The sequence below is a fragment of the Rhinichthys klamathensis genome, unplaced genomic scaffold, assembly GCF_029890125.1.
Source record: "Rhinichthys klamathensis goyatoka isolate OS25496 unplaced genomic scaffold, OSU_Roscu_1.1 h1tg000269l_1, whole genome shotgun sequence".
Classification (NCBI taxonomy): Eukaryota; Metazoa; Chordata; class Actinopteri; order Cypriniformes; family Leuciscidae; genus Rhinichthys; species Rhinichthys klamathensis.
The window spans coordinates 2,440,367-2,452,553 of NW_026606789.1; the positions used below are offsets into that span (position 1 = coordinate 2,440,367).

The following is a 12,187-nucleotide window of genomic DNA, read 5'->3' on the forward strand; positions in this document are numbered from 1 at the left end:
TTTGCACAGAGCCTCCACCTCCATATCCCAAGAGAGCTGAATCAGACAGTTTAAAGGAACTGGAAAGAGTCTATTTTATAGGTTTTAACAGTGTGCAATGATCACAGTATTATTCGGCGACACATTCACAGGTTTCGCACTATTTAGTGAGCATTACAATTCCTTCCACAGCACGGTAAGGAATGAACCTCGGGGGGGAAGGTTTGTGCGGGTCCAAGTTAAAATAGCTTGCAAATGCACGAGTAAGCTCATAAACAGAGCAAGCATGTTCAGCACAGAGCCACATTCATCCAAGTGTATACACATGTGTCAATCTAAATGAGTAGTCCATTGACTGCTGAGCAACTGTATTTTCCTCCAAACTGCATACTGGGCAGAGCTAATAAAAAGCTCGGCTGAAATGAAATGTGGCCTGACCTTTTCTGATCTTTCTTTCAGCCGCTACTTTACGCAGATGTCCAGTCCCCCTCATGTATCACGCTGTTTAATAGGTTCCTTCTACCTTGCGTCCCCTTAGCTGTGCTAACAGTATGACGGAAAACAGAGCGACAATGAGACACGCTTCTCTTTCGATATCAAGTGAAAAATTATGTATCCCATTCAAAGGGACTTTTTCCTTTTTAATTATTAGTAAAGCCTTACACAGCCATTTTTGTTTGCATTTTGTCTGGTTATCTTCTGAAAAAACACAATTTGATGAAGATTTACTCTTTGTTACCAAGAGGAGCATCTTAATGAGCTGTTCAGCAAAGATAACACATTGCTCCATGGAGCCATCGCATGCTGTACATCTCTAACCCTCTGCAGCAACAGCAGATCAAAAATTCAATAATGAATGTGGAATTGCTGCAATTAATGTCTATGAGAATCCAAGCGGTCTGAAAAAATACATCAGTAACCTGATTAATTTTATATAGGAATAATCTCTGATCAGCATTACCAAATGAGCCCAAAAACAAATTAGATTTGAAGCTAAGAGCCCCATTGATCAGCAGTCATCTAAACCGACCATGAAAAGGGTTCCGTAATCCAATCCAGCCATTCGGAAGTGCCTGAGAGAGTAGCATCTCAACAATGGAAACATTCTGTCCACAATGTAATCCATTGTGTTCATTCGGCGCGCGTTTTGGAACCTGTTCGATTGCACTAAAATGGCCCAAATCATTGCGAGTATAAACAACGTGGGGAGGATCGTTTTTCAACTTGGCAACGGCTGCGCATTTGACATTTGAATGACCCATAGAAATAGTGATGCACAACTGTCAAAACAATGACGCTCTCCAGAACATTCCGCACAGTCTCCGTGTAATACCATGACTCAGGCAATAACTACAGTTTTATTTTTTTCAAATGAATATTTAATGGTATCCAGAGAAGATCCCTAGTGGCCTGTGCTTCAGTTGCAAAACAAAAAACTACATAAACTAAGCTCAGTAAAAGCAGATGCCAACAACTATAATCATTAACTATTCTAGCCAATGGGAATGGAAAGATTATATGTTCGCTATTGAGAAACACTCAAGACTGTGAGCTTTGTCAATTGATAAATTGTTCAAGGAATCAGACAAAATATTAGGATAATCTTACAACACTTCGCTTCAAGCCGCAAGACTCTCTGCAGCCATTTTACAAGCCAGTGCCAAGGCACAATACCAAATTCCCTTTGAATATACAAGGAGATTCTTGGAAAGACAAACACGTGAATGAATCAACAGCACGTACACTAATAACCTTGGGCTATCTAACCGTTCCTTTGCTTTATGGAACTGTATAACGTATAAATAGCAGATCATTTCTCCCCAGTCTGTTAGGGCTCTATTTCAGCTTCCCCGTCATTAAATATTTATCCTTGTGGAGTGGCGGATTGTACTGAGGTGATAAGCACTTAGGAATCCAAATTTTTTAACCCCCACCCCACCCATTTCCCATGTCTTTAACCCTTTATTCTCCCCCTATATGCAACAGAGACGTTTATTCAAACAGATTATCTACAAGTGCTCCTTTAATTGACACAGGACAGGACTGAAACAGTGCCCACATTACCAAAAGAAAGGCACTCTGCTGGTTTTATCAAGATGGAAATCTTTTTTTAAATACCAAAGGGATGAAACTTTCCCTTTGTAGAGAAAGTTAAAGAGGCCGGGCCAGAGGAAGTATTCCTGACACAACAAATGAACACCCAAGCTGAAACAAAATAGGATACTTAGCTTTGCCAAATATGGAATCGTTGTTCATAGCAAATCAAACATAAATTTAAGCAGCACATCTGCTTGTTGCTGCTGCTTGTGTGACTGTTTGGCTCGGGTTGAATTTGGCATCTTACAGCATATAATGATGAAAAGATTTCATGCCTCAGCCTTGTGGGTGGTTGCTGTTGGGTGTGAATGCATCTCTAGTGGACCCTGCATGCTTCAAAAGCTTCTAGGGCCGACCTACAGTACTTCACAGGTATTCTTGGACGGACAACAAAAACATATTTTTTTTAAAGCTCAATAGGGAACAGCCTGCCAGAGGAATGGCAGTTCAAATCGGACAGGCTGAATTCCAAACAGAGCCTCTACATATGGGCTAGTAGCTCTCCACAAGACAAGAAAAGAGATCTAATAAACGTTTAGTGAATACCTTAGTTCACACACAGCCAACTGCACTTCCATCCACACATATGGAAGTGTAAATACATCAATTCTCTCTCTCTATATATATATATATATATATATAAAAATATAAATGTGTGTGTGTATATATATATATATATATACACAGAGAGAGAGAGAGAGAGAGAGAGAGAGAGAGAGAGAGAGAGAGAGAGAGAGAGAGAGAGAGAGAGAGAGAGAGAGAGAGAGAGAGAGAGAGAGAGAGAGAGAGAGAGAGAGAGAGAGAGAGAGAGAGAGAATATACACACACAAAAAAAGATTCATTCACCCTATTTCTCAGCATATCATCATTTACATCTTTGTATGCTTTACAGATACTGCACTTAGTGCACTGTGTTTTAAAACTACTATTAGGTAAACAAGCATTACTTTAATATAGTTTGTGTTAATACAGAAGAATTGCTGTAGTTTACTGTAGTAGAGCAGCCAGAACAGTGTAATCTAGTTTTTAAATGAATGGAGAGATCATGATGTATTTAACTGATGATGTGTCACACAGATGACTAACACTGGCCCGACGGTGAACCGCACTGTGACCCTGCGGCAGTCAGGATTCTGCATAACCCTGTGGGATCTGATGTGCAGAGACACATACACACTTTTTCCACTACAGTAAATACAGTAGAATCTAATGGCGAATGAATAATACACTATCTTAATGATTCTCACAAACACAACCAATTGAGATCTGATAAGGAAAAGAGAGTTTCAAATGTCTCTAAATGGATGCAATCACTGTCCTATCCCTGATAGATCAAGTGGGAATGTAAATATTCAATAGCTCTGCTTAATGGCGAATGGAGTGGGATTGTGGTGTATTGCCACAATAGAGTATAATTTCCCTCCGGCTCTGATGGAGCCACTTCACTCTGATGAAGAACAGGAGCATTGAGCTGATTCTATGACCACAGTTTGTGTTTCCACCCCCCTGCGCTCCTTTTTGTCCTCCAATGACACACGGCACAACAAGCTTGTAATTTTCAAACGTTACCATTCAGGTCTCATCGATTTATTGTAATCGAAGATGATGTGAAAGGCTACGACAAATACGCGGCTCGCTCCAACAAGGGTAAACAAACAGCAAAGGTCTCAGTGTACGCAAGGTTTTAACCTCGATCTGAAATCCCCCGTTCATTAATGCGGCGTTAACAGCCGGTTACGGCCAGTGAAACCGCGGTAGCAAAATCAATTACCTCAGCAAGTATTGATATGTCTCGCGGCCTGTTTACAATTTAATCTCTAACTTGTCAGAGCCATTATTTTCCTAATCACAACTCCAGCTCTTCTGCGCCTTTGTCTCTGGCTCATGTTTAAGGGAACAAAAAGGTCATAAGCTTGAGCGCTCCCCAGGGCTCAGCCTGCCACTGCTGTAATTATTCCTGAGCAAGAGATGACAAATGAAGTGGATCAAATCAAAGGTGTCAGTAGCTCTTATGACACCAGCCCAGTCGCACAGGTTAAAACAGAGGTCAAGCTAAAAGGAAAAACTAGTTAATGCCGCCCTACAATAATTATGTGCAAAGCCTCTTAAAGTGACAAACTCTTCATCATTTCTCACTAGGATAAATGTGCATAAAATACATTCCTATATCCATTCTATTGATGGGGCATTCAACCGCAGGAGATAAATAAAACAAACAAAACAAAAAAACAAAACAAAAACTCCCAGTGACGTGTCCGTTACTCAAATTGCATCCAATCACAATAGCGGCAGAAAATATCCTCAGGAGCCGATACTAAACCAGCTCAAACGATCACCGAGGATATCATCATCAAACTCGCCATTTGTATCTTGGCCAGTAATCATTGAGGAGCGGAGGCTGATGCATTATTTACTGTCTAATGTATAATTCAGAGCCAACAGCAGATTTAATGCATAAATAAAGCTGTGATACACCTGCTTTAAATGTTTACTCACCAAAATAAGATCTGAAACTACAAGCATGTCACGCGGTGCCTTTGAAAGTTTCAAACGTGTCACTCGTTTCTTTTTTTTTCATCTTGGGTGTCTAAAAGTGAAAATGGTTTGCAGGTGGCGAGACCCGCGACCCGCTTTGTTCACCTCCTAGAAACATAAACGGAGATCAAGACGAGACACTCAGATGTATAAGCACAAGATCTCAACTACTTAATTTAAAACACAAGTCTGCAGGCATGAGCTAGCGTGTTTGTCTTTCAGCGAACGCAAACACTGTAATGAGAAGTGAAGGACGTCCATGTCCAACTTACTCATTTCTGTTCCAAAGCAATTCCATTGATGACTCTTTCATATGATAATATTGTGGCAGAAAATAGAGGCTATTTTGAAAATAATTCAATTTGTTCATACTCTTTGCAGCTGTTTTCAAAATGTAATGGATCATGGCAGATTTCAGAGGAAAGGTTAGCAAACAATACATTATAAACAGAAAACAAGCACACGAAATTCTTGTTAAAAGGTTAATTACGCTGCTTCAGGGAACCGATCTTTTGACGTCAAACAAGTCAGTCACAATTCCCTACAGGCCACGCTATTGACCCCTGTGCTGAGGCTGGCCTACTTAAAAGACAGTGATAAAGACAGACAATATCCCAACTGCATCTAAAACACCCTGTGGATTAATCAAGTCAAAAACACATTTAAAATGGATATCATCGTGATAATGTTGGATGTTTCCTTTTTTGTCCTGTTTGCACTTTATTGGAGGATATGCATGCAAATAGATGTCCGAAAAAAATACAGGTTTACTATTATTCCAAATTCATAAATTATTCCAAAGCAACCCACAACATACACTATTATTCAAATGTTTGGGGTCGGTAGGATTTCTTAACTGTTCTGAAAGACGTCTCTTATGCTCACCAAAGCTGCATTTATTTGATTAAAAATATAGTAAATAGTTAGATTGTGAAATATTATTACGATTTAAAATAACTTAAAATACTTAAATATATTTTAAAACAGTCCAAAAAAAAAAAAACCTTCGTAACATTGAAATACCATGCTTTATTTATATATATATATATATATATATATATATATATATATATATATATATATATATATATATATATGTGGTCAACGAAATAAGGCCTCATGATTGTCATCATATGGTCTTTCATTACAGGCATATAACTTCATTCTTAACCTTTTCCCTCATGCACTCATATTTCTCTAGATGAGGTAATTATTTTCGCTGCCGCAAACGTTTCTGGACACATAGCCTACATTCAACTACTTGATAATGAAACTATTTATACACTAACGGGATGAGTCAAGGAGTGAAATCTAGAGTGCTGTTTTCTTCTGCCAGCAGTTAAATTGCACTAAAGGTTTATTTGATCTCACAGAGATATAGTTTGATCCATCAAAGCAATCATTATTCAACAACAACAGGCCTGGCTTATAAAGAACAATATGCATATTGTGTCACACAAAGACAACTCATCACCTGGAAAAGAAATGACCAAAACAAATCCCCTGCCCCGGAACAGCCAATTTAACTGAAAAGTACTCCGCAATCTGCCTTAAAATTGCTGATTAGTTCATTATTAATTAAAAATACTTTAAAATGAAATATTCTTCTAAAGAAATCAACATGCCTGACTTCTAAATACAGATGACATTTCTTGTCTTATGTTTGCAGCATTCCGGTGTATCTTTTCAGCTAAAAATAGTGCCTTTCTGTGCCTATAGTTTTTAAGATAGATGTGGTTCAGCTGGCCCTTACTAACAGTGTAGCATGACTAATATAGAGATCTTGAGTGCTTGTCCACCACCACAATTAATCACAGTATTGTGATAGAATTTAATTTCTGACTTTCAAACTATGATACTTTTGTATTTTTGAGCTTGGCATTTAAAAAGAAATTCAGCAATTTTCATGGACATTCTGCTTCCCTTTGTGCTTCATGTATAAAAGATAACAATACTGAGTAGGAATGGCATGACGATGAGTAAAATAATTAAAGAATTTCCATAACACGCATATAGCAAAAAATGAGGATATTTATGAATCGTTGCAGGACAGATTGTGCTCCATTCCAGCAGTCTAAGAAATGTATGTCCTTTCTAAGCGAGAAATGCTTCAACTCAACATACTTTTCAAGATGAAAGCACTTGAGTGAGGACTGCATTTTTATAATATGTTTATCACCAGAGAGAGTGTTTCTCTACAAGGACAAGGACAGAGTGAATACTAGTAAGGGTGTGCAGGCATAAAAGACTCCATCTGACATCCCTAACAGAGCAGGAAAACAGTGGGGCCTATGGGACCCCCAACCTCACTTTATGACCATGTGCTGAATTAACAGGTCCAGATGTCCCCTCTCACTTAACATGTGCGAGACATCTCGAGCAAAGGGCTCAGCTGCTTTAGGGCTTATTAAAAAAATATCAATTTCAATTATAACCATTAACTTCTCGCGCTCCTCAGGTTTACATTTATTTGACATCAACAAGGCCGATTCTCGCCCAAGATGTATGTTTAATGCACAAACCGACCGATCAAAGTTTATCAGGTTAAATTCATCATCTACAAATCAACCACCTGGACACGGGTTGAATAAACGGAGGAATGAGCAACAAATAAGACAAAGAGAGTGTCGCTGAAACACCATACCGTGTAGCCGTGAAGCCCGAGGATTGAGGATTGAGTCAAACAAAGACGAGCCTATTACCAGACAGATATCAATCTGCTCTTAGTACTTGCTGCTGTAGAAGCATTCAGACAACTCAGCTGCTTGGGCTGTTTATAGTTTGACAGTGTCAGGTCTCTTTGTCACTAGGGCTATGAGCAAGGCGCCTGTGGTTACTGTATCTATTATCAAGGGGAAAGTGCCAACACATTCTTGTAAACAAAGCAGAGTCTACCTACAAGTTCGCCGAGACAAAGCCCAACCTGAAAACGCTCGAGGCAACCATTCAAAACAATCTGAGCTGTTCTCAAACCTCTTTCAGAAACAAATTTAGACGAATAATAAGCTTTCAGTCAATCACGCGTTTTGCTAAAGGTTTTCCCACGATGCAATGCAAAACGTGACGTTAATTACCTCTGCCCTTTCTCCAATTCATTAAGCATAACATTGCATAGCTCGGCCCGCGTTACGGATGCGGCACTGTTGAGGCCTCTCACAGCAGACGGAGGAGAAATGTGCGACGTAACACCAGCCAATTCTATCATGCGAGCAGATTAAATAACATGCCTACCCAAGCCCCGTCAAACATTCAGCAGCCACCACACGCCAACTGATCTGCTACAACACACTCTATGAAGAAACCCCTCCGTCAGCCCTGCCACACCGCCTCTGATCCGAGTATTGCCCGTTTGATGCGTTTAAGGTGGAGGATAACACAGAACGCATCTCTGCGATGCGAGTAATTCAATTTAATGCAAAAGGATGAACACTATCTTTTTTTGCAGGGAAAACACACAGGCTAAATGTCATTGTGCGCCTAGGCATTAAACATTTAGTAGCCATTCTCGGCTGCTCAAGCAAAGAAGCAAGCAGTTGTTAAGGGAGAAGAATGACACAGTTAATCATACACCCACACGCTGCAAATGAAGGCCCGGCACTAAGATGTATAACGGACATGAAAACATACAGCATTCACCAGTCATTTAAAAAGAGCAAGAGAGCTCAGTCATTGAGCACATTTACATTATACACCGATATGCTAATAACTTTAAAAAAAATCAGCTGAATTAACATGATGTCCCAGCTTAAATGCAAACCAATAACCCAGCAATGCCAAAAACAGGTTATTACCCAGTAGTGACGTCAAAACCTAATCTTTTGTGTATCTGACTCCAAGTATTACATTTTTTTTATGCGAGATGTGATGTTAAATAAATAAGCAGTACAAGCAGAAAGAGTCTGCGATACATTTCTTCCTCCCCTACCATGAAACGCTTGGTCTGTCTGGATGCGCTTGCATCCGTAGTATGGACACTTAGTTACATCACATATGAGCACTTGAATAATATGTAATGTGTAAACGGGGCGAAATCGAAGTAAGGGCCAAAAATCTAGCTGTGACAATCAGTTTATGACATTTGTGACCTAACTCTGATAAAGGAGTCTTTTACATGACCACATGCATTGTCAGCTTATTTAACATAATTGGGTTAAGAATAGGGATGTTCATTTTGGGTTCTTCCCTAACCCGTAGTGTCTGTGACCCATTCAAAATAACTTTGTTTTCCAGGAGTTAAGCTTTACATGCGCAAATGGCAGCATAAAGAACATGAGGATTTATACATCGTCACATCACACACCTGCAGCGAGAAAAATTGAATAAAATCATATTTATAAAAGGAATAAATATGCAAAATATTTCACTTAAACAATTTACAGATTAACAAAATTAAAGAAAATAATCTGCGACAAGTATTAGCCTGTTCTGTCCCAAAAACAAGATCACAGATAGGAAACCGAGACGGCAGAAAGCGCCATCTTGTTTGTTTTCTTTATTTTACAAAAGCACAATGTTTTGTTTTTATTGTGGGTGTGCACAAATTAAAGTAACTTTACAGTTTTGAATGATGTCTTACTCTTCTGTATGTCCATAAATGAGAGTATTTTAAGTTGTTTCCACTGTTACAAGGAAACAATTCAAGTGACTGATACCGCTACCTTGACATCACAGCCTGTTCATTATCAAAATAAAATAGTCAACCAAACATATAAAAACTACTCAATTTAAAGAGTCTGTGCCATTCAGCGTGGGCCGTTTTTTCTCTCAAAAACTACATTTTATACATGTAGCATATTTTTAACCATGCAGCAAAAGTTTTCAAAATATCTTGAAAAATAAGCCTACTTTAAAAATGACTTTTTAAGCCGTTTAACCAATATTATTAATCGGTCAATATTCTTACTGTCGGTTAACCAGTTAATCACGAGCATCCCTAGTTAAGAACCTGCGTGTAAACACTCATTCACTAGAGATCACAAGGAGGAATCACATAATGCCACCTAATAAGCAGTATTATTCAATACTCAACAGTTTAAAAAAGGGCGGACGAGTGCTACAAACATACAGGCTGCTTTCAAATATTAAACTTGCCATCCGTGCATTTTAAAGTAATCTAGCTCAAACAGGTTTCCCTGAGTGTAACAAAAGACAATGAAAACATTCTGTTCCTTGATGTAGTCTTTAGTTCCTCTGCAGGAGACGCTTCACTAAATGTTTGATTTCTTTCACCTCAGGCTACCCTCAAAGCCATGGCATGTGTAACGGGGGTTTATAAAAGCTTTTCTTCTCTCTCTTGCTCTCCATTTTCTATGAACCAAAGGATTAGGACAGATACTCTGTACATAGTTGTTATGATTACAGATTACTGATGTCTATGTGTCTCCAGACTGGTCAATTCCATCTTTTAGCAATGTTTAATCCTAATCTTTGTGTTTTTGGTGTGACCACGAGTCTCTGATGTTGGATTTCTAATTTTGGGTAACCTACAAAACTACTCGAACATTGTGATTGACCACCTCTAAGCTTTAAATACACCAATTACAATGTTGCTGCACAACTAGGGAGGAAAAACATCCCAGTGTGGGGGATGATTACTTCTGGCCACAAAAGAGTGGGCCCTTCTTAGCACAAATAGCTACATCTCTTACATATGCAAAGTGAGAAAAAAAAGTAGCATGGATCCTTTAAAGCTAGCTAACCCTAGGAACTGAACAGTCACATGCTCTTTCAAGTATAACCAATACTCCAAAGAGGATATACAAGATGCTACCACCACATGCACAGCATGGAAAACGAGATCAGATCAGGCAAGCTGTGACTTTTCAACCTTCACTCTTAAAAATAAAGATCCTTGGCGTTGGCATCTATGGTAGTCCCATAAAGAACATTAAATATCCATAGAACCTTTCCATTGTTCAAAACGTTCTTCATAATAGGAAAATATTTTTAGATTATTAAAATGTTTATCACACCAAAGAAAAAAAAAAGGCTCTTTTATGAACTGATTACTGAAAGGTTCTTTGGGGAACCCAAATTGTTCTTCTATGGCATTGCTGTGAAAACCTTTTGGAACCGTTGTTCCAAAACACCCTCTCTTCACCAACAACACATCTCTATGAGCTTGGGAGGACCATAACCGGCCATATTTGTTCCCATGACAGGCCATGGTTCATGAGTTTCAATTTAACAAAGGGAAGTTAGGCAGACTTGGCTGTCCCACAGTAGACTCCAACTGGTCAGGCAGGTCTACCAAAAGCTCTCCTCCCCTGCTCAGGGTTTTCAGTAAACAAAAGGTCCCTTCCAACATGTGAAGGAAAGCACAGGGTTGGGGTCATAGAAAACACACTGTAGTGATGGTGTTTGATAATACTAAACACTGAGATAAGCAGCATGCTTAATGTATTGAAGATCCTCATTCCTCAGCACCTCCAACTTTAAATGCACCATTTATGCTGCTACCAGAGCATTAATAATTCACTTAATGCTTGAGTTCCTCACTTAATAAAATGGAAACAAACAGAAGAACTACACAGAAGATGCAAGTTAGAAGGCTGAAACTTGATAGACTACTTACTAGAAAGTCATAAAACATCCTTAAAAGATTACACACTGCTTGTCTCTTTCAACAGCAAGAGCAAAAGTGAAACATGCAATAAAAAAAAAAACAGGCTGCTGCTTTCAACTTCTGAGCCTGTAGCAATTGCCAACATTCCATCTCTATCCCCCCATGTACCTTCCCACCCACTCAAGACCTCTAAACTCCCTCTGTCTTCTTTCTTTTTGTACATAGCCAATGTCGCCAAGGCACTACTCACCCGCCAGTATGATGATCTAAGTTCCTATTGGGCTGCTGCAAACAACTTCAAACACAATTCCACGTCTGTTCGTTGAAAATGACCCAGCCGAACTTCTCGGCCTGGGCCAAAATCCAAGAAGCCGAGGGCTGAGCACTATCACGTAGATACTTTATCCTGAGAGAGCCGCTGTCCATACAGAGGAGAAACGGGGCAAATGCCTCAACAAAAGACGACCTCGCTTTACTAATTTATTCGCATTCGGACCGCCCGGGGACTCGTTTTCTGAACGTATGCGGTCCCCCCTCCTCCTTTTCGCTGTGTAATAACTCCAAAAGCTTGAGTTTGTGGAGGGTAGGAAATCAGTGAGTTCGGCGTTTACAGACTCCGCTTCCTTTTTCACACACGCGCGCGCTCACACTCACGCGCTCCCTCGCTCTCTCCTCGCGCTTTCTTTCATATGCACACACAGCACGTTCGCTCTTTCTATCTCACTCTCTTTCTGTAGAACCCCCTCCTCCTCCTCTTCAGCTGTTCAACAGACGCATCCACATGGCTGACCTAGTCTTTCTTTATCCAGACACTAGTGAAGGAGAATTACCCCCCTCCCCTCCACCACACACATACACACATACACATACACACACATACACACATACACACCACTTCTAAAAAGCGAGCAAAACAAAAACACGGACTGGATTCGTATGATTAGCGGCGACATATGATCGGACGGGAGTCGTGATTGATCTTAAACCGTGGGGTACGGTAGAGAAACTGCA

The 12,187-nt window shown here is 39.7% G+C and overlaps 1 protein-coding gene across 2 annotated transcripts in view; it reads right to left on the bottom strand.

Annotated features, from left to right (window-relative positions):
- The window catches only part of rerea (arginine-glutamic acid dipeptide (RE) repeats a), a 124,731-nt gene extending 112,747 nt beyond the window's left edge, over window positions 1-11,984 (bottom strand). Inside the window, exon 1 of one of the 2 annotated variants that reach the window (XM_056268126.1) lies at window positions 11,427-11,984. The gene's annotated coding sequence lies outside the window, so the exon portion shown is untranslated. The remainder of the gene's footprint in view (window positions 1-11,426) is intronic. The other variant, XM_056268125.1, reaches the window with a different exon arrangement.
- Between the last annotated feature and the right edge of the window lie 203 nt (window positions 11,985-12,187).